The sequence below is a fragment of the Onthophagus taurus genome, unplaced genomic scaffold (assembly GCF_036711975.1).
Source record: "Onthophagus taurus isolate NC unplaced genomic scaffold, IU_Otau_3.0 ScKx7SY_15, whole genome shotgun sequence".
NCBI lineage: Eukaryota > Metazoa > Arthropoda > Insecta > Coleoptera > Scarabaeidae > Onthophagus > Onthophagus taurus.
This window is the reverse complement of record NW_027248940.1, coordinates 5087275-5102044: the sequence shown is the minus strand read 5'-3', so window position 1 is coordinate 5102044 and position 14770 is coordinate 5087275. Positions and strand designations below refer to the sequence as shown.

The window sequence follows — 14770 nt, the reverse complement described above, 5'->3', positions numbered from 1 at the left end:
AAATTACTGTTTTTGGGCGATAGTAATTTTTGCCGAATGCTACATACTAGAAGTAACTACAAAGTATGTATTTGTTCTAACAGATGTGAAATTAATTCCTACTAATGGTATATATTTTAGGACGACAATCAAAACAGTCAAGCAACGGAAAATATTTCCTCGACTTAGCAGTAGGCGGTCAAACAATACTAAAACTTTTGCGGCGCGCAAAGTGTATTCCAAAAACATGTTCCCCTTGGTTTTGTGGAGATATTGTTGAACGTCATATCGTTATAATGATAAGAACTAAAGATATACTCCATAAAACATCACCATCCCAACTGAAGTCCCAATATTCTCACCTCTTCCGCTTCCTTCTAACACAAATTTGCACAATTCCTCCCTGCAAAAACTTCGAGTCTGTGAACGTAAGATATTATAACTTCTATGTCATGCTATAAATAAATACTCTCCATGCCTTTATAGGAAATCAATCATTACATTCGACGGTTTTGTGCTGAAAAGCAAATCAATTGTACCGACATTGAAGCAATTGTTAACAGAACCATGATGGAAGGGTAACAAAACGTAAAAATGTTTCTTTTCTTATGTATTTAATACAAATTTCTACACAGGGATGGCATTTACTTAAATGAACAAGGGTTGGAAACGGTCTGGAACGCGGTAGCAAGTAATTATAATCATATTCTCAATCCATTACACTAGTTAATTATAAGTAAAACAGACCATTAATATAATAAATTTCTTTCTCTATCAAAAGTTTTTCTTCTATCAAAAGTCCACCCTCCAAATCATCCTAAAATTTCATCAATTTTGGAGGTGCCCAACGGGGTCAAATTCACCCCAAAGTTCGCGCCGCGCTGTGTACCTATAGCGTCTAATAACAATTTTTTTTTCTCGGAAACCGTTATACCTTACGGTGTTTGGATGGTTGATTTCAATTGCTAAAGGCATCCTCTAAATCATCCTAAAATTTCATCAATTTTGGAGGTGCCCAACGGGGTCAAATTCACCCCCAAAGTTCGCGCCGCGCTGTGTACCTATAGTGTCTAATAACAAATTTTTTTTCTCGGAAACCGTTATACCTTACGGTGTTTGGATGGTTGATTTCAATTGCTAAAGGCATCCTCTAAACCATCCTAAAATTTCATAAATTTCAGAAGTGCCCATCGGGGTCAAATTCACCCCTAAAGTCCCATCCGCGGTTTATAATACTGATTTTTCTTTCTCGAAAACCGTTAGGGCTTACGGTGTTTTGAAAATTGATAAATATACTTAGAAGTGTGTTCTATTATGTGGTAGAATTTCGTTTAATTCGAAGCTGCCCATCAGGGCGAAAACATCCCTTTTTCGGGGGTAAGGGGTTGAAAAATTTTTTTTTACCAAATGGGGGTGGTTAGCTGTTCTTGAGGGTAAGAGTGACCTGTGTGTGAAATTTGGTTACCCAAATCGTATTGGTTACGGAATTATTAATGTTTTAAGTTTATTGCTGGGATTTATGGATAACTTCACACCAGTAATTTTATTGTGTGTGTTAATGTTCATATTGTTGTTTTATGTTTTGTTATTTATTATCCGTTGATGTTATATGTTATATTGTTTAAAATTTGGTTTAAATTATATTTAGTTTGTTATATAGGAGTAAATTTGTTATCATTATTTATTTTTATTCGAAAGCGTGTTAAAAGACAAAAATGAATGGAATGTAGTGGAATGCTCTAACAAGCGGACACTACAGGGTCCAACAATTTTGTTCGGATATCGGAAATGTCTGCATATGAGAGTGCCTAAACAAAGAGAAATTCGGGATTCGGTCCAAGGTATTTGTCCGGTTATAAGAAATGTTAGGTTGTTAGAGCGTCCGCGTACTACAGCTTTCACTAAGTATGTATATCATAAAATACTTAATTTTTGTTAATTGTATAGATATTTTTTAATTTCCACCAATTTTGGAGTAATCAGACAAAAATATCTTTTTGGCCAATATTTTGAACTAATTCGCTTCTGTGCAGCGGTTTGAATTTGAACAACGCGCAGTGAAGCAGTACAATGCGTCATAACGTGTTTTTCCAGAATTTATCCCAGGAAAATCTAAAGGATTAACGATGCCACAACTATTTTATTCAAATGGGATGATCGTACGCTACTTTATCAAGCTATTTCGAAGTTAAATGGGGCTGCTAAACTATGTGTTATGTGCAGTAACATTCAATACGATTTTTTATGGGGCAGGGCTGGTTCACTTACCAACCAATGATTAACCACGCTGTTCTTTTGAAATGTTCTTTTCTTCACTAGCTAGACTTTTGGTTAATCGGGACAGCCTTTCTTCAAGTCGCACAATTTGTTTCCACTCTTCTTTTCGATCGGTTTTAATACACAATTCTCACTTATCTTAACGACACACGATAATTTAAATCTCATTCGTGGGTATGAAAATTGAATCATATCTCCAAAAATTGAGACCAACTTCCCAAAAAAAACAAGAACTGGTTCGCCCCGACCCTCAAGCAATGGAACGAACCGAAACCAAATTACAACGAATAACGAAAATAAACAATAATGAGAAACTAATAATGTGATGCGTAAACACTATTATTTGACGGCATTGAACATGAAGTGACGATCTGGGAAAAACTTAAACGAGAATTATAGAAAGGTTTTCCTATTTTAACCGATGATTCCGATATTCATTTTATTGAATATTGCTTCAAAGGGTCCGATAAGCGAACAAAGCTTAATTAAGTATATAACAGCCGGTATACAAGATCGCGATTTAGGAAGAATGTTGGCTATAAACGCAATATATGATGTTACCGATCTATTAGAGCGAATTGAAAGAATATAAGATCTGATCAAACATCCTCGATTCGAGTTGATTCTTTTCACACGGATGAGGAAGGTTGGTAAGCCCAGAATGCCATCCCTTGCTAATACTCCATTGGCATTGTCAAAAGAAGTTAAATATCTGGGCATCACGCTTGACAATAAAATGACATGGAGAGCCCACCTCGATAATAGAGTTAAAAAAGCGTACGTTGCATTCGGTCAATGCCGGAGGGCTATAGGTAAGACATGGGATTTGTCACCCAAAAATGCCCTCTGGATTTACACGGCTGTAATCCGACCTATGCTTACATATGGTGCAGTAGTATGGTGGTCAAAGACCCTACAGTCTATATCTACTGCTGCACTTATTAAAGTAAAGAGACTTGCGTGTTTGTATGTTACAGGTGCGCTGCGGACTACCCCCACTGCAGCCATGGAAAACATGTTAAACCTAACGCCGCTTCATTTGTTCATCCAAGAGGTGGCATTGGTGACCATGATTCGACTGCGAGCAGCAGGAATTCTAATGGGTGAGAGAAACAGTAAAAATGCCAATCTCTGGAACGAAATGGTGGAATACTCACCAATTCTGGATTGTGTAACAGACATTACACCCCTCCAACACATTTTTACGAAGAAATATCTCACCCACCCAAGTTCCACAGAAGTAGAGGTAAAAAACAGCCTTAAAATCTATGCTGATGGTTCAAAGAGACGGGAAGTAGCTGGAGCCGGAGTCTTCTCGTACGATCTCCGACTCCACGTATCTGAATCTTTAGGTAAAAGTACCACCGTTATACAGGCGGAATTAATCGCCATACAACTTGCCGCTGACGTTATTGTCAGATCCAACTTGGTAGGTAAGACTTTTACAATTTATACTGACACTAGACAAGCCATTTTGGCTCTGAGTAGAATAACAATTACTTCAGGACTTGTTATCTGACATTGGAGAAGGCCGCAGTGCATAACTGTGTTATACTTCAATGGATAAAAGGACACTCGACTTGTTCAGGTAACAAGCACGCTGATAGGCTTGCCAAAAGGGCTGCCAAGCGAGCGCCATGTTCGCCTGAACCGATAATCGCTCCGTCCTTATCAACTCAGATTGAGATAATTAAAGATTTTACCCACAAAAAGTTTATGAACTGGTGGGATATGGTTAAAGGCTGCCATCTGTCTAAGGAAGTATTACATTATCCTTCAGCAGAGGCAGCCTTGTCTTTCGTAAGGCTTGGTAGGAACGCTCTACGAACTGTAACGGGACTTGTCACGGGTCACTGTAAGGTAAACAAGCATCTTTATAACCTTAAGCTTGCTGTTAGTCCGCTCTGTCGCCTCTGTAAAGAGAGCGAGGAGAGGTATGGCCGACCACAGATGGCGTCAGGAACACACCTCTGAGCTGTATCCTAGCCTTCGGAAATTCCTTAGGCTGGTTGATGTAGCCGGAGAGAGTGTAGGAGGACGTACAAGGGGTCCGTTGGGGCCTAGGTGCTGTATGCGTAAGCATACCCTCCGCTTTCCTACATACATATCCTCGATTCCGAAGGATCGTACGGTTGATAAATGTTACAATTGCCAGGAAATTGGCCATATTTCTAAAAATTGTTCTAAACCACAACGTAGACAAAGATGTTTCACCTGTAAACTTACAGGACATATAGCTAAGAATTGTCCACCAAATAGAACAAAAGGAGATCACACAACTCCTCAAAATGTAAACAAAATTGGTGTTTTACAGCCACTGAAGGACGAATATCATAAATATACGAAAATTAATGGAGGTCGTAGCTTTCATCGACTTAGGAAGTGATAGCGTAACAGTAAGAAAATCATGCTCAGATGAACTAAAAATTCGGTACATACTCCACAGAGTTGGTTTAAAAGGATTTTGAGAAGGAAAATGTTAGACACTCGGCCGTCGAATATCAGTCCTAGAGGTGGATAATGCCCGTATTGAAGTGGAAATTTTTATTGTGCCAGACGAAGCCCAGGAAGACGTGATGATTATTGGAAGAAGTGCACTTGATCAACCCGGAATAAAGGTGACTGTTCAAAGTTTTTATAATTTAAGTTAATTAGTCGGCCGTTTCGTATTTTATTAGTTATTGTAATTCAGTTGTTCTCACGAGTTGTTGTAGTTGACATCAAAAAGCGTAATAAATCGTTCCGTGTAATTTTCGTTAAAAAGTAGTTTTCAATCGTGTTAATAGATACACACGTTCGATAGAAGCACTTCGGCTTTTATTTTCTATTCGAAGAGATACTTCTACTTATTCTACAAGAACAGTAAGATTTTTCCTTTTTATGACAGTTTTTTTTAACACCCGCGTTTTTAAGTAACTTTCTATAAGCGTCTCAGATTTTTCCCGCGCGGGCCCGATTATTTCTTAACAGTGACTAAAGAAGAAAAACCTTAACCATACAAAGAGTTGCCAGGATTGAACGAGAAAATTCTACATCTGATTTACATGAAGAAGAAGAACGAAATGATATTCGAAATTCTGAATACGCGAGTTCGGTGATTTTAGTGAGCAAAGAGACAGGTGGCAGATAGGGAGTTGAACAAGAAAGTATTAAAGCTGTATGCATTGTTTATAGACCTGAAGGTGGCATTTGATAAGGTGGATAGAGTGAAGATGTGGGAGGAAATGAGGAGGAGAGGTATCAGAGAACAGCTGATAGAGAGAGTGAAGGAGACGATGGCCAAGTTTAAAGTGATAACTTTAAGGTTAAAAGGAGACGAAGATGTTAGGGATATTTTGTGTGTGTGAGAATTTGGGTTGGTAGTGCGGAGCGTAGTGTGGCGGTGGCAGTAATTCTCGCGCGTTCGGAGAAGTTTCGAGACGTTAGAAAACGAACAGGTTTGAACAAGATTGAGAGAGTCGGTTACGGCAGACGGTGCGCGGTGGATGTGGAAAAACGTGTATCGGCAATAAAAGGGTTGAAGACGGACTAAAACCGGCGTGATTTGACGAAATACGAGGACTAAACTAAGTTAGACTAATGTATTGTTGAAGATTCATTAAAGTTTTTGTTTTAGTTAAATTTACGTGACTGTATTTACTTTAAAGGGATTGAGACAAGGGTGCCTGCTTAGTCCCACATGATTTGCGATGTATACGAAACTTGGGAGAGGGAAGATGGGTGGGATGGTGATAGGAGGAACGAAGGTACACAACTTGGCCTATGCGGATGATTTGGTGGTCGTCTCTGGAGAGATATTTTAAGGCAAAGGGGTTGGAAAACAACTTGTGTTTGCATTGTTTTTCTTCTATACATATAACATAAGACGATGAATCTGGAGGAGACTATTGCTAAATTAAAGGGGTTGGAGGTAAATGTCTAGACAAAGACCATGAAGTTCTGTAAAGGGGGGAAGAAAGAGGGAGAAATCAAGGTGGCAGGCAAGAGAGATAGAGTGTACGTACCTGGGATATGGAACAGGGTGATGGGACAGGTCTGGGGATGGAGGGGAGAGACCTTATGGAAGGGATGTGGGAAAAGGAAAGGTTATGTTTGAAACCTTGGTGACGAGCGCAATGATGTATGACACAGAAGTATGGGGATGGAGAGAACAAGGATTGCTGGAGGATGTACAAACAAGGTATTGGAGATGGGTACTAGGATTAGCGAGGGAGACTCCAGGAGACTGTAGTGAGGGAGGAGGTTAAGGTGGATGCAGTAAGGGTGGAGGCTAAAAGAAGAGCACTGAAGTACGAGAAAAGGATAGAAGGAAGACCGCATTGTAAGACCCTAGGATGAGGAAGGGAAGAGATTGGTGGCCAGATGCCGCTGTGGCAATGAGGAGAAACGGAACAGATACTGGGTGGACGATGTGCAGAGGTGGTATAAGCTGTGTGAAGAGGATTGGGAGATGCATGAACAAATGCTGATAGAGTGTAGTGAGGTGAGGAAGGAGGCGATGGATAGGAAGCAAAATTTGGGGGAGGGGGTGAGGGCAAAAGATAGATGAGGGAAGTAATTGGGGCGACGAGTCGAGGGTGTAGAGATGGGCAAGGAGAGTGAAGGGTTTGGGTGTATGTATATATTGTAAAATATTGTAAAAATATGAAACTTAAAGAAAGGTGGAATATTTAACGATTTATGCCTAAAAATACACCTAAAAAGAATGGCGAAACATTGAGTGCTATTTCATTTAGGTCCTTATGATTTGCTATACACCACAGCAAAAGAATTCATTCTCAATTCTTACAATTAGAGACCTGAAAACACCTGTTATTAGCTTTCCTGTATTTTCAATAATGACCCTCGTTTGCAATACTTAGAAAACTTTGCGAAGTTTGATGTAACTACCACGTAAATCCTACTACTTTTATGCTGTAATAAGAAAGTAAAGAAAAGAAAAAAATCGATATAAGTAAAACTATTTTATTTAAAACCACTTATGTATTATAATTTCCGTATTTTAACATCAATCAAACTTGTAGTTTAGTATAAAAAGGATTCAAGAATACATAAAATCCACATCTTAAGTTAATTCTGATGCAAGATGTTTCAAACGATTTTAAAATTGTTTAAAGTTGGGGGAATTTTTAGTTTCTTCGACACCGAATCCCCAAAAATGTACTACTTAATCTACAGCGTAATAATAATTTTTCACCCCCTACAACTATTTGTGTTGGAAGCGATGGAGTTGAAAAATACTTTAAGAGTTTACGAAGAAATCTTGGAACAATTAATCTTTTTTCCCGTCCATTTAGTAACGATAGTAAAATCGTTCGTTTTGTGCTGGAATTACAAGAAAGTTAACGTCATAATGGAAGACATTCGTTACGAATACGAGTTTTTAACATCTTTTGGAGGACAATTTAAGAAAGATATCCAAATTGGGGTGAGAATGATCGGGATGGTGTCGATGTGTTGGGTTGGATGCGCTTTAACGATGACAATTATAACGACGGGGACGCCTTTGTTTTATATTGTCAAAACGAACCCGGAGGATTTTTCAAACGAAGATGTGGAATGTAGGAAAATGTTGGTGTTGTATAGTGTGATTCCGTTTCCTACAACAACGAAATGGTTTTGCGTTGCTGCTTATATTTTCGAATTAACGGCTGCTATTATTTATGTCATTCACATTCTAGGTAATTATTAATTAAGTTAATTAATTATTATAGATTATAAAAAAATAATTTTAACATAACCCAACAATTTTCCGTTTTAACACTCATTTTAAAATGGAAATGTTTAAAAAATCGTATCTGTCTTATGGACAGGCATTAACAAATAAGTCTTACACTAAATTAAAGCTTAAAGTATGTCGTTAAAGAGCACATAATGGTGCATTCACAAAATGCAAGAGGTAATAATTTTTTGAACAAAACATAAATTTTATCGTTTTAGAACACATCTTTAAAAATGCAAAAGTTATATCTCTCAAATTGTTTAAGATGTCAAAATGAGATATAAAGCATTTTGACACAAATTGAACCCATTTTTATTATTTTAAATATCAATATTTACTTTTCGTTAATGTAGCTTTAATGATTTTTTTGGTTAAACCTTGTTAACCCGAGGATGCATAAACCGGGGCTTTCAGGCCCGATGAGATTATAGTTACTCAAAATTTTCTTAAAATAATTTCAATCGGCTTGAGCATTTAGATATGCTCTAAACACGTCTTTATTCAATACACACTTGATTCAAAAACATTCAAGTGTAATTAGCAATCGAAAAAAAAAACGTTTCCATTAGCACCCCGTATTTGCATAAACCGGGCCTCCGAAGCCCGTGTACTACTAGTTACTATAGAACAAGTTTCAACTTGTTCATTACAGGTTGAGGGTTATTATAATTTGTCAAACACTGCTGCGCGGAATTGTGCGTGTCTGTGCAAGTTAAAACGTGCATTACTGTTGAATGTATAAAAGTAGGTGCAGCTGTTTTTCATTCAGTTGGAATAGAAGGTGGATTGAGTGAACTTGTGAGATACATATGATAATGGCGTCAAAAAGGAATGTGAAAAGCGTGAGATTTGGTGACCCCGGTTATGAAGAAATATTGGTGCAGTGGGCAGCTGAATGTGATGATCTGCCTTCTGAAGAAAGTGATGACATAGAAGATAGAAATTTCGAATGGGTTCCTGACGAGTATTCTGGATCCAGTTCTGATCATGGTGACGATAATTCAGAGGATGATGTTGATGATATGATACCTTGTGCCTGTTGTCGTCGCTAACCCTCATGCGACTGAGTTACTTCCTACTATTTTTTATTGTAATTTGTCTCAATTTAATAATATTGCTAACAATAACTCCAGATACCTAGATTTAATTTTGTGCAATTCGGGAGGAGTCGATTCGGTGCGCTCCTGTAACGATCCGCTAGTTGACTTGGATGGGCATCACCCTGCTTTAGAATTTTTGTTTAAGTTTGATAAACGTCATGTCTTGCGTGAGAGCCCATCGGTCACCTGGAGGTTTGATCGTACGGATTTTGACGGTCTCAGGGGTGGGCTGGCAAGTGTTGATTGGCGCAGTTTATTTAGTGGGTTAGATGTAGATCTCTGTGTCGATACTTTTTATTCTGTCTTGTATGGGTATATGAATGAATTCATTCCCCAGAGCTTCTCCAGTAATAATCGTTTTCCTCACTGCTATACGCCTTCTACTATTAAATCTGTTAAAGAAAAATTGAAATACCATAAAAAGTGGAAGAGATGGGGTAATCGAAACGACTATCTTTCCTTTAGCTTCCAGCGCAAGCGTGCCAAAGCTTTAATTGCTGCTGATTATCGCACTTATCTGAATGGCGTTCAGAGTAACTTGATTGATTGCCCATCTAGTTAGTGGTCTTTTGTTAAAAGTAAAAGACGCGGTGGCGGCGGTATTCCGTCTCGAATGGAGCTGAACGGTGAGGTGGCGGATGACGGGATGCGTATAACTGAACTTTTCTCTCAGTTTTTTAGCTCTGTTTATATCGACGCTTGCCTGAATACCTCTCACAAGCGAAATGTTATTTACCAATCGCAGCCGTGGTTCTCTGAACGTGATGTCTCTCACCTTCTGACACAAGTCGACAATAAATTGGGCCCTGGCCCCGATGGCTTGCCGGGTCACTTTATTCCTAAATGTGCAGGGGAGTTAGCAACTCCTCTATTCATTATCTTCAGCCGCTCCATTGAAAATTCAGTCTTTCCCTCTGAATGGAAAAAAGCCTTCATAACTCCAGTCTTTAAATCGGGTAGCAGACATTTTGTGTGCAACTATCGTCCAATTTCCCTATTATCCATTGTTTCGAAGGTCTTTGAAAAATTAATATTATCCCTCAACAACACGGTTTTTTGCGTGGGCGATCAGTTAAGACGAATCTGATTGCGTTTGTTCAATACATTCAGGATTCTATGGATGATAACTCTCAGGTGGATGCTATCTACACCGATCTGACAAAAGTTTTTGACAAGCTTCACCATAACATTCTTATGGATAAGCTGAACAATTCCTTTAACCTATCTAACGAGCTGTCTCTATGGATTTCGTCCTATATATCTAAGAGATTTCAAGCAGTGAAAGTAAATAATTTCATATCTAGTTTTACTCCTATTACATCTGGTGTAACTCAAGGTAGCCATCCTGGACCTATTTTATTTGTAGCCTATATAAATGATGTTTCTGAGTGCTTTCATTATTCGAATTTTTCTCTTTTCGCTGATAACTGTAAAATTTTTGCTAGCATCAGGTCTGCATCTGACTGTATTCGGTTGCAAGATGACATTGAGAGATTTGATATTTATTGCTCACAAAATTACTTATTTCTAAATCCTGATAAGTGTTGTCAGATCACGTTCAGTAGAAAGAGATATAATGTTAACTTCAAATATATGATAGGTCCGCATTATCTTACTCAATCCTCTTCAGTCAAAGATCTTGGCGTTGTTCTGGATCCTAGACTATTCTATCGCGATCATATTACTTCTATCGTTTCTAAAGCTACTAAGCGCCTAGGATTTATCATTACGATTTCTCGTCCATTTACTAACGTCCGCTGCATTACTTCTTTATATATGGCATACGTTGCTAGCGGTTTAAATTTCCCTTCAGCAGTATGGAGTCCTGCCTATAATAGTTACATCGACCTTATTGAGGGCCTACAGAGAAGATTTATCCGTTATCTTGCTCACAAATTTTATCTTCCGTACCGCCCTTATTCCCAAAGATGCCAGGTGTTTGTATTGTTTCTGTTCAAACTAGTTAATGGAGTTCTCGACACTCCGGTTCTTTTAGAGCAGATTCACTTTAATGTTCCTTCCTATGCTACTCGATCACCATTTTTGTTCAGACTACCTGCTTTTGGATCTAGTGCGCATGCCGGTTCACCTCTGTTTAGACTGATGCACACTTGCAATGCTTATTGTTTCAATGTTGATTTCTTTTGTAATTCAATGATGTCGTTTAAAAAATCCGTTTTAACTTTAAGTATTTGTCATTAGTTTTTTCTTTGTAAAATTAATTTACTCAATTTATATTGATTTCTTGCGGGTGGTGGAGCAGAAAAGAAAAGCAACAAAAACTTGTCCTTTCTTATGGTCCTTATTATTCTGTTTTTCTATCCGCGTAATATCGATGATTATGTGGACCAATCTAGTCTCTGTGTTTATTTTCTTTTCTGCTTCGTGCTTGCTGATTTAATTCCATTTTTTTTATTGTTTCATGCTTTTGATGAATTTTTTAGTTTTTTTTTGTTCTTTCTTATGTAGTCTGTTTTCTTTTCTTTTATATTATTGTAGTGGACACTTTTTTGGGATTTTTTGCTGTACGTGTCCCGAATATGAATAAATAAAAGAGCGGTTACATTGCTCCAAGTGGTCTGGTATGGAGTTTGCAACCTCCTAAAATTCAACCACACAACATTATTCGGCGTGCGCCAGGACTAGCAAGGAAACATATGGCTGCAACACCAAACGAAGCGTTTCAATTATTTGTAACTCCAGTTATTGTACAAGAAATATTGAACTGTACTAATTTAGAGGGAAAACGTGTTTATGGAGCAAAAGGAAAACCGTGGAAAGATGTAACTGTTGATGAATTTCTTGCATTTTGTGGTTTACTTATTCATGCGGGAGTTGACAGAAGCTGGGATGTTCCTGCGAGAGAATTATTTTGTGATGAATTTTCCAATCCTGTATACCGAGCCACAATGTCCATATTTCGCTTTGAAGAAATACGAAGATTCGTCAGATTTGACGACAAGAGAACCCGGAATGCGCGTTTGGAAACCGATAAGTTAGCAATGGTGTCCTACATTTGGGATTTATTCATTCAGCAATGCAAAACCTGCATTATACCTGATACTAATGTAACTATTAATGAACAACTCGTTGGGTTTAGAGGTAGATGCACATTCGTTCAAATGCAAAATATGGACTTACAAAATTTTGGATGTGTGAATCTACGTCTGGTTATGCTTTGGATGAGGTCCATCTAGGCAGCCCCCCGACACACCCAAAAATAAAAAATCTTTATGCTAAAGTATTGTACTAGTTTTGTACCCTAATGTACCACCAACGAAAAGTTTTGTACCCCTACGGTTTTTAAACTATAACGTTTTTTGTGATGGGGGGCTGCCTACATGTCAGCCCCCGACATTTTTTGAGAAAAACAAACCTTTTAGTACACAAAAATATTGTACTAGTTTTGTACCTTAATGTACCGGTGAAAAAAGGTTTTGTACCCCAACGGTTTCCGAGAAACAACCCCTTTTATAAGGCGGGGGCTGGCTGAAAGTTAAATTCTGGCGATTTAGCATACCAACTTGCCATTTTCTGTGCGTTTTAGTATTGTACTAGTTTTGTACGTTAATGTACCGGTGAAAAAAAGTTTTGTACCCCCACGGTTTCCAAGAAACAACCCCTTTTATAAGGCGGGGGCTGGCTGAAAGTTAAATTCTGGCGATTTAGCATACAAACTTGCCATTTTCTGTGCGTTTTAGTATTGTACTTATCTACAAAAGTCACCCAAAGTGCAGGGATATGGAAGCTATAAATTGCCAATGGTTATTTTATGCCGTATAAACTTTTTTGCATTATTATTACTTTATTTTTCTTTTTTTGTATATACAGGGTGTCACACAAAAAACGCCCCAAGCTGTAACTCTGTCATTTATATTCTGATTTTAATCAGCCAGGTATCAAATGAAATGGTTTGATAAATACTATGATTCAAGCTACAAATAAATTTTTTCCAACGCCAACTTCAATTTCAAGCGATTATGAACTTTTATATTTTTCGTCACGTCATTAGATAGAGATTTTTTTTCTGAATCCATTGATGTATAATACATCAATATTAATTGTAATTTTAGTAGAGAAAAAAATTAAAACACTTTCCGAACATTCTCATAAAATCACATGCGTTATAATGTAGTGTGCCATGGAAAAAAATAAAAAACAACTTATAACTGTCATTACAAATTATTAGTGACATTTTCAATAAGTATAATTCGACGTTTTTTAAAGATATCATGAATTTCAGTGAACTTACTGACATGCTACAAGTTTATTTTGAATGTAGTAAAAACAGTAGCCAGGCATTGCGAGTTTACATGGAACGTTTTCCGGAAAGAGATGTTCCAAATCGTCGTAAATTTAGCCGAATTGAAGAAAATTTAAGAAGATTTGGAAGTTTCAAGAAACCGAAGGTAGTGCAGAGAAAATTTTCTGAAAATGTGGAACTGGACGTTTTGTTAGCTGTTGAAGAAAACGCCAAAACTTCTGTTCGTGAAGTTGCGAACATTATTGATACGTCTCGAAGTACTGCATGTGCAGTGCTTAAAAAACACAAATTTAAGCCGTATATTGCTCACAAGGTGCAAGCAATAGATGGAAATGATCCGATCCGAAGGTCTCAATTTTGTAATTTTTACTTAACAGAATTGTAACAAGATCCGTTATTTTATTCTAAAATTATTTGGACAGATGAGTGTACTTTCACTAATAATGGAATTTTTAACCGCAACATTCACCGCTGTTGGAGAGAAGAAAATCCTAGATTGGTCATCGACAATAACCATCAACGTCGTTTTAGCTGCAATGTTTGGTTTTGTTCTACTTGGAGACTGCTTGATTGGGCCGTTCTTTATCGACGGTTCCTTAAATCAGCAAAAATATCACCAACTATTAAGTGAAGATGTTGAAAATTGTTTAGATGAATTACCACTTGCGGGACTGCGTGAAAAATATTTTCAACAGGACGGTGCTACTCCTCATAATGGACGCATAAACGTTAGTTGGTTGAATCGAAATTTTAATCAACAATGGATTGGCACCAATGGACCTATTCGTTGGCCTGCGCGATCGCCTGACCTTACACCCTTAGATTTTTGGCTTTGGGGATATCTCCAAGATCGAGTTTACTTAGCAGTGCCACAAAATGTAAATGATTTGAGAAACCGAATAATTGAAGTTTGTCGGGAAATACCTAACAATTTCATATTAAATGCCACGCATGGCGTTATAAGGAGATGCCAGTGTTGTATTGAGCATGACTGTAATCAATTCGAACAATATTTGTGATTTTTTTTTAGTTTTGATTTTTGGTTTTCTTTTTCTTTGTGAAATAAAATTATTACTTGTTCAATTTTAATAACGGGTTTCAGCCATTGAAATAGCATTTAATGTCTGTTACCAGTTTTGTGCGTTATTATTTATTTTTTTCCATGGCACACTACATTATAACGCAAGTGACTTTATGAGAATGTTCGGAAAGTGTTTTAATTTTTTCTCTGCTAAAATTACCATTAATATTGATGTGTTATACATCAAAGGATTAAAAAAAAACTATTCAATAACGTGAAAAAAAAAACATTACCAATTTGAAAATCAAAAGTTGACATCGCTTGAAATTGAAGATGGCTTTGGAAAAAATTTATTTGTAGCATGAATCATAGTATTCATCAGTCCATTTCATTTGATACCTGGCTCG

General features: G+C 37.4%; 1 long non-coding RNA gene across 1 annotated transcript; it reads left to right on the top strand.

Annotated features, from left to right (window-relative positions):
• Window positions 1-363: 363 nt before the first annotated feature.
• LOC139432378 (uncharacterized) lies at window positions 364-696 on the top strand. Its single transcript, XR_011642184.1, has 3 exons — window positions 364-407; window positions 466-557; window positions 615-696. It is a non-coding gene; the product is annotated as an uncharacterized lncRNA (long non-coding RNA).
• Window positions 697-14770: the final 14074 nt, after the last annotated feature.